A 13979-nucleotide genomic window follows, 5' to 3' on the forward strand; every position below is an offset into this window, starting at 1 on the left:
TTGAAGTAATATTAATAATTAATTACATGAAAAGCTAGTAAATATCAAAATTTACACTAATTCTGTTTCAAAGTATATAGTGATATTCACATATAAAACAAAAGAGCACAAAAAATCTGTTTTGAACAGCTACAATCTGTTTAGCCAACAATCTGTTTACTGAATACTGAATGCTGAATACTAAAGTAGCCAACAATCTGTTTACTCAAAATAGTACAGTAGTTACTGAATCCATACGCTTAGTATACTGATCAATTACTGAATCCAGACGCTCCTTAGTGTACTGATCTCGACTGTCCTGTATCCACCTACAAAAGTAGCAATAATATGTTTCAAGTTCATATATGAGCATTACTGATAGCTCTCAAAAGAAACAAAACAATCATCATGACTTTCTACCAAAAGAAATAAAATTTACACTAATCTTAATGAAGATTTTCATATCCTTGATGTAAAATAGTTTTCAAATTGCATGCAGCTATCTGACTGCTTTATTAAACTGATCTCATACAGCTTGTTCTTTGATCTACTAAGAGGCAAGCACATGCTCTCCCAAGTTTACTTCCTCCCCTATAGTGAGATACACTTTGCATTTTGCATAGGAGACCACTACCAAAGGGCTTTCATTACTCAAATCACAATTGCAGTGGTGGTATTCATCCAGATTCTGCAGTTCTTAGCAGGTACACATAGATGTTCTTCTTGTTAATCCTCCCTCCAATCCAATCCAATCCTTGCATTTGAAAGTTACATTTGTTTTTTTTTATTTATGCAGTTTTCTTGATACTGGGCCGATTAATCATAACGCCTATGATACTTTGGTTCTTGCTTGGTTACAAACTATGGAACAGGGGAGATGGTCTTGTGGAGCGCTCTTGTTGACTACAACGGCCAATATGAGGTAGTGTTGGATGATGGTGTATAGTGGCTAGATCATGGCTCTAAGTTGAGTTTCTAGAAGAGAAGCCAAACTATTTGGAGCCAATAGCTTAGATATGCCAACAAGAACCCATCTTCAGGGTGATGTGGTTCGCAAAGAACACCGAGACAAGATGGGAAATTGACTGAGCAGACATTATATATATCATCCTTTATTATTGTAGTTAATCCTATTCTGTGCATCATATCACTAAACCAAACATCGCAGCAACATCACATGCAAACCAACTATAGGTTTAGGAGCCTCTGAACATATATTTGGTAACATTTTCCTTTCTCTGACCTTACACAATCCCATCGTAGCTATGCTACTTTGTAGATGGTTCACTCTTCTCTGTGAAGACGTTGGCCATGTCACTTCTATATTGTCTTTATCTCTTTCTTTATTTTTCTATATCTATAGTTTGCTCTGTATAGACTATCCATGAGCAAACTTATTAAGTTGCTAAAATGTTAAGTAACCTTTAATTAAGTTCACAAGTTATCAGAGTACTTAACACAAAACATGAGTCTCAAGGATGGCATTAGTTGATAATAATTACCTGTTCATCTACTATAGTGGCTGACTTATCTCCTCTTTGGATGTAGTCTTCTTCTAGAGCATCTTATCCTATACAACCTTTAGAAGACGTTCCTAGCTTATCAAGTTTGCAAAGAGTGCAGATCTCTTAACCAGGCAACACTTTTGGTTCTCATTTCTTAGTTGATCACAAAACATATATACCTCTCCTTTTTTTTTCTTTAGTCTTTTCTAATCTTTGGGGATCCTAATCATGCCCCTTCAAAGTTGCCCCTTCACATCATCGTGAGCCTACACAGAAGTGAGCCATTTTACAAAATATGACTTGGGAGACTGTCTCATAGTCAAAGGCTTCATAACCATAAGCCCTAAGTAGTTCGCCCACTACCTAAGCAATCACAACATCACAAGATGTTACATGCCTAAAGACAAAATAATGATTATAATCACTCAATGTAATCTCTTAATTATGATTCTTATCCAAACACACGCAATATGCACTCATCCAAACACACGCAATATCTTAAGGAAGATTTTCTGTAGATATTTTGTGTAGTTAGTGCTAAAATGAAGATTACTGATGGCTCTTCCTAATGTTTCTGTTAGTCTAAATGCCCATAGAACCATCGAAGGAAATATGCAAAGCAACATTAGAAAACAATAGACACGTAAAGAACATAGAAAGAGTGCTAAAATAAACATGTAGATTGTTAAAAAGATAAAACAAAAATGCTACTATTCAGAATAAACTAATAAATGATATAATAAGAGAAACTATGTTTAGTAGAATAGCAATGCTAATAGATAACAAACACATTTTGTGATTAGACAAGTTGAAATATCAGAGTTGAAGGGGTGAGGGATAGCACGAGATAAAAGAAACTCCAGTTAACATAGTAAAAAATGAATTACGATATTCAAATACGACGAATGGTATAACCTTGTGAGTAATGGTTGAATAAGATCCATGACGCCAAGTTCAAATAGTTGTAATAAACACATCTTGTTACTATTTCTCTGTGGACAATGAAAGCAAAACTACAGAACAGGAGAATAATTATATCAGAGAGAATTTAACAGAATTCATCTAACAGAATTCTCCATAATTTAACAGAATGAAGTGTTTACATTTTTAATACTGCCACGATAGAGAATAGACATATATATCGTAGCTAAGAACATATGCATTATATCCCTTCATGTATACCATACTATTATTGTTGACGTGACAATATGATTCATCTAAACTTTCCAGGTTATTGAAATAACAGAAGAATTGAGCAAGTGGACTATCATATGGCTACAACTGATATAAAAAATTTAGCAAACAATTGTCAAAATTAGAAGCTCAGGGAGCACATCTCAGTATTTCTCCATTCTAAAATGTATTCAGTTTATATAATTCAGTTAATGACCAAGAAGACTCTTTATCACAGATTAAACTGAGAATAACAAACAAGGGTAGATTGCATCTCATAGCTGAAAATGGATTCTAAAGAAGCAAAAAGTTGCTTCTTGCTAAAGATAATGAACTTAATTACATAAACCTTAGCTAAAACAAGGTAATGAACTTACATAAACTTGAACGCACCTACTCATAAATATGATCTTGTATACATTCTGCCAACTCCGATCGCACCTCATCAATTTCTTCTCGAGAATACTCTGCTTGTGTGAACTGTGAACATTAATGAGAAAAAAAAATCAACATTGACTTTGCATATTTTAAATAGTTTATTTCAAATAATTTGAGACATAAGTAAGTAAACATTACTATAGATCGTAGTGAATCTCTTTCGATAATTTCAACTTCTTTAACAATTTGTCTCATAAATCGCATCACATAGTAACCACATTATTTGGCATCTTGTTGTCAAGGAGCCTATAAAAATTAGAGACAAATTATTAATGATAAACATACACATTAAAATATATGTTATAAGTAACTATTTACCTTTCACTTTGGACAAACATTTCCTCAATCTCTTCTCATGTAATGCAACCATGTCCACCTTTAGCTCTATAGTCTGTGCCATTGAAACATACATTAGCATGAGTTCTATGAATAAGAATATGATTCTATATCCTCAAAGTCCTGAAAACTTTAGGAAATCATATCTTACACACTAGTATTAATTACCTCCATACAAACTCCTAGGTTGCAATAAGCAGAGGATGATTCTGTGTGTGCGAGAAGCGAATAATCACATGAAAACAAAGGGAACTAGTAAAACTATTATGAGATTAGTGTTGGTTATATAGTGTGCAGACAAAGTTGTTCCCATTGATTCCAGGAGTTCAGCAAGGGAATGAGAGCATCTTTGTTTGTTGCTTTTCTAAAGGAAAGCATACCTAGGAACAAGGCAACGAAAGGATCGAGGAGGAGGGGATTGTGCCGAGCTCAAGGATCAACGTTTGCTCTGAGGAAAAGAGAGAGGGGGCGTGGAGGGCATCTGAGATGTGGAGGTGGCCATTGACGAGTCCAAGCTGGCTTTTGGGATCTTTGAGCCACAAACATGGCCAGGAATGTCTGAAATTTGCAGCAGGCAGTGACGGTAAAAAAGAAAGGGAAAGATAAAGCGGCAAAAGGAAAAGAAGAGAGATCATCTCTGGCATGCAATTAGACCACGATGCAAGTTTGGTATTGATTTTGCCTGGAGATTGCTTGAGTTGGACAAGGATGATTATGCACTAGCACTCCAAGTTGAGAATCAGCTTGATTGATCAAGGCATTTGGAGATCTGAAAAAGAATGGCTTCTCACTGACAAGAAAATCATCATGTTGTCTTCGTTGCTAAAAGGGAATAAAAGATCTGAGAGGGACCAGTAGGATCTCCTTCAGAGCATTCTTGAGCAAGATTCAATCAAATACTGAACATGTCAATGTCGTCTTATATCTACTTTTCTGAGACATATAGATTAATCAATTTATATTGCTGATTTGGGACTCGAATATAATGGCAAGAAAAAGGACAACAACAAGAAAAAAGAAACAAGACCAAAGAAGGGAGCTTGAGAAAGATCTCAAATTCTCACAAGTACGGAGTGCCATCACTATCCTCTGGAAGAGCAACCGGCAGCTCAGGGTTGTACTCCTCGTGGGAGGGAGAGTACGGAGGATGCGACTCCGATGGTTCCACAGCGCCAGACATAGGAATCGAAGAACCCCTTTCCTCGACGGTGGTGGTAGGAGACGACCAGGGCAACGAGTTGAGTGAGAGATCAGACCCTAGATCGCGACTGCGAGGTCGACGATTCTGAGGTCGACGATTCTATCCTAAAACGAACGATCTGCGCATATTGTGTCAAGATCAAAATGTGAATCGAAGACAGATTTCCACGGTGAAGAAGAAAACGCGATCGCATAACATGAAAGCGAGCTTGGATTAGGGAAGACTCACCAAGATTTGGGGGTGGAGTGGCGACGACTCGGTATTCGTACAGTGCCGCCTCCGTCACTGAGTTCCAGCCGCAGTGGCTCACGAAGCCTCCCACCGCCCGGTGCCGCAGGATCTCCGCTTGCTCTACCCAATCCTTCACCACCATCCCCCTGTCCTTGATCTTAAGAAGCAGCGCCAGAGAGGGGTTTGCCGAGGAGTTGGATGGAGAAAGCCGCGTGAGATGAGGAGTTGGGAGAAGGGTTCGGGATCAAAAATGATCGGAAGATAGGAGTTGGGAGAAGGGTTCGGGTTTTCTACTCCTTACCTAGATATAACGGTTTGTATTAATCAAGATTTAGATCCAACGGTTTGTATTAATCAAGATTTAGATGAGATTTTAAACATAGACAACGCTTTTTATAAAACGTTGTCGTAGACACTAAAAATCAGTCTAATAGACAACGTTTTTTACGAAGTGTTGTCTTTGACCCGTAAAAATCACTAATAGACAACGGTTTTTAGAAAAGCGATGTCTATTAATAAGAAAATAATGAAATAGACAACGCTTTTCACTAAAAGCGTTGTTAAAAAAAAATAGACAACGCTTTTTATAAAAAGCGTTGTCGTTTAAGTGTTGTAGAATCCCAATTTTCTTGTAGTGAATCCTGACTTATGATAAAAATTTGACAAAGAAAATTTTAAAAAAATTTGGAAGGAAAAAAATGAAAGGCGTAAGGATATTTTTAAAACACAAACGTATCTATTTTTCTTTCAAAAAGGAACTCCCTTGCTCGATTGGCGGTTTCACCAATTCAGAGCAGCCTTGCTCTGATACCAATTGTTAGATCATGCACGCTAGAGGGGGTTGAATAGCGATCGTGACTAATTTGTTCGTTTAAAATCAATCGGAGTAAAAGCAGTGGAAAGACAGAAAGAAAACCAAGCAATCGTTAACACGTTTCTTTTACTTGGTTCGGAGCCTGTGATGTCTCTTACTCCAAGGTCCGTACGTGAGAGTGCTTTCGATGAGCAAAGACTAATCAATCATAAAGAGTACAAATACAGTTTTAAATGATTACAAGTAATTTGAAAACTAAAGAATACCGACAACTTTGTCTGATGAAATCTTCAGTAGAATTGTCGTCGGAACTTTCGGACGTCGTAGAAGCATTTTCTGAGCAGCTTGAAGAAGCGAAGTCGTTCGTAATGTTGTTGTGAAACTCTTGGTTGAAAGCTGCTTTTATACGCTGTTCTGGGCACTTGGAACCACTCCGGGTGCCTAGACGACGTGGTTCGGTCAACCGACGCGCGCCACATCAGCTTGCAGATAATTTTCGGGTTCTGGGCGCCTGGACCGACTCTGGGCGTCCGGACCAATTCCGAGCAGAAGGGGTCCGGGCGCCCGGACCATCTTTTTCCAACCCCCTATTTTCTGCAAAATAAAGTTAGTCCAGGTAAAAAAAAAATAACATATATAATATGAAATTTGACAATCTCTGACTGTCCGGTTCTGACTTTGAGTTTCGTTGAAACTCTAGGTCGAACCGACGCCTACTGTTCCCTCTTCAGGGAACACATCCTCACCTACTCCTCGAGAGAGAGTTTACCTTTTACCAGACCGGTCCTCCAGACCGATCGGGCTTTTGCTCAGTGTCCGAGTCTTCAAGTCTTCTCCGTTGGACGTCCGATCCTAACCCGTCCAATCTTCCACCCGGTCCGCGACCACCAGGATTTTCACCTAGAGTCCCCGACTCTAGGATTTCGCTCAAAGAACTTCGACCCGCCAAGACTTTCCACCTAGGTTACCACCCCCTAGGGTTTTCCACCTGCCTAACCGCAGCTAGGGTTTTTGCCTAAGAACACTTAGGACTTTCTTGTAATCTCATCCAAACTTGTTAGACAATAAATAACCTTAACTTTGAACTCTATGTCATTATCAAAACCTAGGTTCAATCGTCTGATGCTTCCCGCACCAACATCAACAACCATTATTATACTTGATATATGCTAGTGAGACCATACCACAGTGTAGCTAGTAGAATTCACTCTTGAATGTGATTGTTACTACTTACTTATCATTTTTTATTTGTACACTTAGATATCATGTCTGCCCAAGGGACTATCCATGGTAGAGCATTCTCCCGCAGACCGTGGTTGTTTATTTATCCTATCTGCCCATGGGATCATCCGTGGTAGAACGTTCTCCTACAGACAATGACTGTTTACATACCCTAACTGCCCATGGGTCCATCCATGGTAGAGAATTCTTCTACAATCAGTGGATGAGGAGCTAGACAGCTACCTCATCTCGTCCGTCCATGGGACCATCTGTGGTAGAGCATTTGCCTGCAGATAGTGACTATATATATATATATATATATATATATCCTGACTGACCACGAGATATATTCATGGTAGCAGTTTGAGCTAATCAGGACTTGTTATATGATTGTTGTATGCTAGTTATGCATATGTTCGTGCAACTTTAGAGGTTTAATATGTACTCCTGATTTATTGATCATACCTGATTAAGCAGGTTAGTGGAGTATTATTATTGTTGGTTATGTTCTAGTTAGCAAATGATTATAGTAACACTCTTATTTTTGTAGTAAGTATTTTCTTGAGACTTCCCCCTTGATTTCCTTATGTTATTATCATGCACTATCTTCCCATATCTGCAGAGTATGCTATACTCACTACCCCTTACTTTCCCTTTATTTTCACGTTAGCAGGTAGATGACATGTCATGTCGCTTAGGTCCTGGCTGCAGTCCCACGTTGCATCAAGAGTTTTTGTTTCTGTTGTTACTCTTACTTGTATTTTGACTTTTTGAACTAATTCATGTATTGTATAATTTGTGTGTGGATTTCTAGACTTGTTGTGTTATTTTGTCTGTTATGTATTTGTTGAGGTAAGTCATACTGGTATGCAGTCTAGTTTCTAATTTTGTGTGGTTGTGTTTGTTTTCAGTCGTGTCAGTTGTAGATATTATCTTGTATTTGTTGGATCGTAGACGTTCGATAGAGGGGGGTGAATATCGAAAAACATTCGAACATGAGTAAATGCAGCGGAAAAGTAAATCAATGCTAACACAATTCACTTTACTTAGTTCGGAGCCTGTGTCGACTCCTACTCCAAGGCCCGCGGTCGTTGACCGCTTTCGGTGGGCAATCACTATCAATTCGAATATTACAGAATTTAAGTACAAGAATTAATAGAGAAAGAAAATACCGACAATAGAATGAAAACAAAACCAGCACTAAGTCGGAAAACTTTTCATGGCGTCGCGAGAGCACAGAGGAGCAGATCTTGGATTCTTAGATGTTGTTGAAGCTCTACCCCTGCCCTTTCTTTTATATGAGGCTCGGGGCACCCCGGATCCCTTCCGGGCGCCCTGGTGAGACGTGGCAGGTCCAACCAGCGAGCTCCACGTGGCGACGACGCGATCAGGATAAAGTTGCCTCCCGAGCGCCCGGATCCCCTCCGAGCACCCGGACCACCTTTTTCCAGGGAACACCTTTCCTGCAAAATAAGGTTAGTCCGAGGCAAATAGATAATGTATATCCTACAAAACAAAGTGTTAGAACAGTTTATAAGTTCAATATAATAGGTATGACTTAGATCCCGTCTTTCCGAGACCGGAATCTAGTCGCGATCTCGACTTAGATATCCGAAATAGATCTAAGCCGGATCGATGCTTAATGTTCCCTTCCCGGGAACGCGTCCTCACAGTCACTCCCTTCCAGTGACTTACCTTTACTCACCTGCCAGACGTCCGGTCAGCCCTTCGACCCGTCTGGACTTCTCGCCAAGCGTCCGGTCAGTCCGTCGACCCGCTTGAACTTCTCACCAGCTATCCGGTCAGCCCGTCGACCTAGCTAGACTTCTCGCCAAGCGTCCGGTCAGCCCGTCGACCCGCTTGGACTTCGTGCCAGACATCCGGTCAGCCCGTCGACCTGTTTGGACTTCGCCTGCATACTCGGTCAGAGTGTTAGATCACGACAAACCTAACTTAACCTGATTTATCATTCATCAAAACCTGAGTTAGACCGTTAGTGCTAACCGCACCAACAATCTCCTCCTTTTTGATGGAATGACAACCTGGTTAAGTTAGTGAAAAATATGCTAGTAAAAAAAAAGCATGATTTATAAGGTTTAAGTTAGTTTTTAAATATGACATTTTGTACATCTTGTTTGTCTAACTTAACACCTATCCCTCCCCCTTTGGCATTCATCAAACAAGGACATAAGTTAAATACTCAAAAATATAGAATACAGTCAAAGTTAAAATGTAAGAAATGATGTCAAGTTAACTTGAGGGAGTTTAAATTTTTGAAGACTTGTTTAAAACATTAGCTTTAGCTTTTAGAAAATAGCTAAGTTTTGAAAAAGTAGCTAATTTTTAAAGATCATTTTTACAAAATTAATTTAATTTTCAAAAATGACTTTGCAAACTCAAAGAGAATTTTCTAATCAGAAATTTGAAAAGCTAATTTTCCAGTATAAGTGTATAAGTTTCAAATTTTAGGATCAATTTTTAAATTTTCAAAGTACGTTTCAATTTTGAAGTATTTTTCAAACATAAGTTTTCAAAATCAAAATTTTAAGGCTAAGTTTTCAAAACTAGATTTATAAAAAAAAATTCCAAACACAAGTTTTAATTTTGAAACACTTTTCAAACTTGAAAAATCAAAGATTTCAAAGTTGAGTTTTAAAAGATATTTACTTTTCAAAACTGATTAAAACTAAGTTTGCAATAGATTCAAAATCTTAGTTTATAAAATTTAATTGAAGAATTTAGTTTTATAAAAGCTAGTTTAAAAAAAAGGTTTTTTTAAAAAAAAAAATTGAAACATAGGTTTTCAAGATTAAGGATTTCAAAACTAAGTTTAAAGAAAACTTCTTTTCAATACTGATTAAGTTTGTAAAAAATTTGAAAACCAAAATTCAATCTGAAAACTGAAAAAAAAAATTAGAAAAGATATTATGTTTAAGTTGGAGAAAATAATTTTGGTGTTAAGTGTTGATTTAATCCTCCCCCTAAATCTGACATCTAAAATAGTTGTCTAACCAATTAGGTACTTACTGACTATCAGAAGATGGCAGCTTTTACTTGGTTAGCTAAGTTAAGTTCATTGTAATCAGTTAGCGGTTGACTAAACTGAATAACTTAACTTGATTAATATATGTTTGGTATTTAACGCTCAGACTTATATTGATGCACTGACATAAGCATCTTAAGTCACAGGCAATTGACCTATACATCTCACCCCTTTCTATGTATGTCAATCACAAGCAAAGTAAACCTAGGGTGTTGGTGAAATGCTCAAATACTAGTCCTTGGGGAACATGATTTCTAAAGGGATTTTTCTAGTCTAAGGCTAAAATTGTTTTGAAATTCTAAAAGTATGAAGGTTTTAAAAAAAAATAAAATAATTTTAACCTGGAATTTAAAACAATTATTTTTGAAAATAGTTTTTGAATTTTGAAAAGTCCTAGTCTATTAAATTAGAGTATAACCAATCAGATCTGAAATGAAAATCAATAGAACAATATGTACTACAAAAGCTGTAATAGTGTCATAACAGTGCTATGTAACAATCACGACTACTGAGACGATGAAGGAGGTGGTCCGGAACCCAACGACCGAAGCATTGCCAATAGCTCAGTGTGACGAGTCCGGTCGTCCTCTCGTAGGTCTCGTCGCAGGTCGGAGATCTCATGCCGCACATCTCATCGCAAATCGGAGACCTCCTGTCGCACCTCTTGTCGGAGATCGGAGACCTCTCGCCGTATGTCTCGGTGAAACTCAGAGAACTCCTGCTGGAGGCTCGACATAGCTCTCTCTAGTCCGGATACTCGATCGGCTAGAGTGCGAGGAGCGGGACGTGGGGCTCGAGCTGGTGCTGGGGCAGGAGCGGCCTCGTCAGGAAACAGTGCGAGAAAGAACTCATCCTGCTCTGCCTCCTCCTGCTGGGCATCTGGGTCAGGCTGGTGCTGTGCCCCCCTCTGCCAAGTTATGATACCTTCACCATCTATATGAATACTAGCTAGGGAAAAGTTCCTAGCTCCTATAACGTCAAACTCGGTCATATAGCGGATGTCACCTCTGGTGACATCAATGCCCAAAGAGGGCATATATGCTGTCAGAATGTGACAGTAGGGCATATGAACTCGCCCACTAGTCTTGTATCCGGCCGAGTAGATAATGGTGGAAAAGATATATAGGCTAATGTCAATATCTAATCTATGACACAGGGCATAGAGGAGAAAGGAGTGGAATGAGCGCATCATCGCGATGTCGCGAGTGCTCAGTGGTAGTATGCAAAAGACTAAGACCCTATAGAGAGCGTAGTTCTGGACTCGAAGGGTAACTGACCTAAACTGGATCACAGTGGGTACTCACTCGCCCCCAAAAAAATATGAATAGATCGTATCAAGAGAAATATGCGAGTAAGGATCTCCAAATGGTAGCTCCCTGTGAGGATAGCACTGAAAGGGACAGGTAAACTGTCGTAACTCCAAAAAGTCACAGATGGTAGTAGGAGACAGCGTGATATCGGTGCCAGCTGCCCTAGTGGTATAGGTAAAGTCGTCTACTTTCACTAGGTTGTTATAAAATTCTGCACACAAACTTATGTTTACTGGGCTAGTACATTCAACAAGGTTCTAAAGGTTATAGTGGTTTATAGCCTTTATAGCTGGAACGCAAGAGAGTAAAAAGAACGCTCTATCTATGCATTTGGTTCTAATGGTCATATAGATGGTTGACTCAAACTTAATCCTAAGCTCATCAGTGGGAAACCTAGGGTCAACACTGGGAGTAGAGGGGCCAGCACCAGATTTAGAGCGTTTCTTAAATTATAAAACAAAATTATACTAATTAAAGAAAACAAACATGCAACAATATTCTAAAATTTTAACTAGAAGACAAGAATTTTACCGAAGAGCCATTGCTAAAATATTTTTAGAACTGACGACCTCGGTTGATTCTCGACCGCGTATTAACCGTAGAACGAAGAAAATTTTAATTTTGAATGCTTTCGTAGGAAAGCTTAGAAAAAGCTTGAACGAAAGTGAATAGAGGAGGTGCAAGTGTAAGGGACGCCCCTGCCCCCCTATATATAGGGGACTCCGGGCGCCCGGACCTATTCCGGGCGCCCGGGGTCAAGTGGGGCGGGGTGCCCGGATCCCCTCCGAGTGCCCCCGGTCCGTATACCAGGGGCGCCCGCCCCTGGTTTTTAACTCCGGTTTTGAATTTTTTTTTTTTTTAAAAAAAAAATAAGTTTAAGTTTTAAAATAAATTTTTAAGTTAAAAAATTAAGTTTTAATTTTTAAAATAAAATTTTAAGTTAAAAAAACATTTAAGTTTTAATTAAAATAAATTTTTAAGTTAAAAAAAAATAAGTTTTAATTTTTAAAATTAATTTTTAACATAAAAAAATTTAATTTTTAATTTTTAAAATAAATTTTTAAGTTAAAAAAAATTAAGCTTTAATTTTTAAAATAAATTTTTAATAAATTTTCAAGTTAAAAAAATTTAAGTTTCAATTTTTAAAATAAATTTTTAAAAAAAATTTAATCTTTAATTTTTAAAATAAATTTTTAAGTTAAAAAAAATTAAGTTTTAATTTTTAATATAAATTTTTAAGTTAAAAATTTTTAAGTTTTAATTTTTAAAATAAATTTTTAATAAATTTTTAAGTTAAAAAAAATTTAAGTTTTAATTTTTAAAATAAATTTTTAAAAAAATTTAAGTTTTAATTTTAAAAATAAATTTTTTAAAAAAAATAAATTTTTAAAAAAAAATAAATTTTAATTTTTAAAATAATATTTTTTTAAAAAAATTAAGTTTTAATTTTTAAAATAATTTTTTTTAAAAAAAATTAAGTTTTAATTTAAAAAAAAAATTAAAAATTTAAGTTAAAAAAAAATTAAGTTTTAATTTTTAAAATAAATTTTTAAGTTAAAAGAAATTTAAGTTTTAATTTAATTTAAATTTAATTTTAATTTAATTTAAATTTAATTTTAATTTAATTTATATTTAATTTAATTTAATTTTAATTTTAATTTATTTTATATTTAATTTTAATTTAATTTATATTTTATTTTATTTTAATTTAATTTAAATTTAATTTAAAGTCCTTAGTCATCTCACCCGATCTATGTTTTCAATTAGAGAATCGTATAATTTTGTGAGATGAATTAGATTCAATTTTAGGGTTTGTTTTTAACTTGTGTTAGATTCAGGTTTAGCTTTAGGTTCAACAAATAGGCGTTCTCTGGATAAACTTCTGGACTATGGTGAGTCACTTGGACATCATTAAAGTAACCACGCCTTCGAGGTTTTCCAAATAGTCCTATCCATTGGACTTAGTACAAAACCTTGGCCTAACTTGTTAGGATCCATAAAGGGTAGCTTCGGTCAGTTCCACTTAACCAAATGCACCAGGTCGAAGCCATATCTTCCTAGACATGCATAGACTAAGCTTCCCTAACGTACTATCATCCAAAATTTCACCACACTACAAGAAAAACCCTTATAGACATCGGTGGAACAACAACGGTTTTAAGCAAAAACCGATGTCTTTGAATATTTTACATCGGTTTTTCCAAAAACCGGTGTCTATGAGTGCAGATTTTCGCTCATAGACATCGATTTTTTAGCCGATGTCTATGAGCGTTTTTTTTTTGTTAATAGACACCGGTTTTAACAGCGGTTTTTAAAACCCGGTGTTAATTAACCAAAAAATAATAATTTAATTTTTCCACCAGCCAAAATTTACAACACTTCACAAAGTTCCCTCCAAACCTAAACCAATATTGCGCCCCTTCTCTCAGCCTAAACCTAAACCTAAACCTCCGACCATCTCTCTCAGCCTCATCTCCCTCTTCCCCTTCGATCGACGCCCCTTCCTTCTTCCCCTTCGATCGACGCCCCTTCCTGGATCGACGCCCCTTCCTCTCCCAAGCAGGATCAAAACCACCTGCTTCGATCCTAAGCAAAATCGCAGCATAAATCGTTCCATTCTGCCTCCTCGTCCGATCCTCTCTTCCTCCTCCTCCTTCCTCTCTTCGCTCTTCCCGGCTAAGGTAGGGGCCGACGAGATCCGAACAGAGAGAGGACGCCCACGACCACC

General features: G+C 37.1%; 1 long non-coding RNA gene across 7 annotated transcripts; it reads right to left on the reverse strand.

Moving 5' to 3' along the window:
* LOC121985515 lies at positions 1-5130 on the reverse strand. 7 transcript variants are annotated; one of them, XR_006113202.1, is made up of 7 exons: positions 4861-5130; positions 4496-4750; positions 3414-3486; positions 3234-3341; positions 3051-3137; positions 2400-2497; positions 1-308 (listed from the first exon to the last, which is right to left on the reverse strand). It is a non-coding gene; the product is annotated as an uncharacterized LOC121985515 (long non-coding RNA). The 7 variants fall into 7 exon arrangements; XR_006113203.1 differs by lacking the exons at positions 4496-4750; positions 4861-5130 and adding exons at positions 3600-3640; positions 3812-4488; XR_006113204.1 differs by lacking the exons at positions 4496-4750; positions 4861-5130 and adding an exon at positions 3600-4489 and having other exon boundaries at positions 3035-3137.
* Positions 5131-13979: the final 8849 nt, after the last annotated feature.

This window comes from Zingiber officinale, chromosome 5B, assembly GCF_018446385.1.
Source record: "Zingiber officinale cultivar Zhangliang chromosome 5B, Zo_v1.1, whole genome shotgun sequence".
Lineage (NCBI taxonomy): Eukaryota > Viridiplantae > Streptophyta > Magnoliopsida > Zingiberales > Zingiberaceae > Zingiber > Zingiber officinale.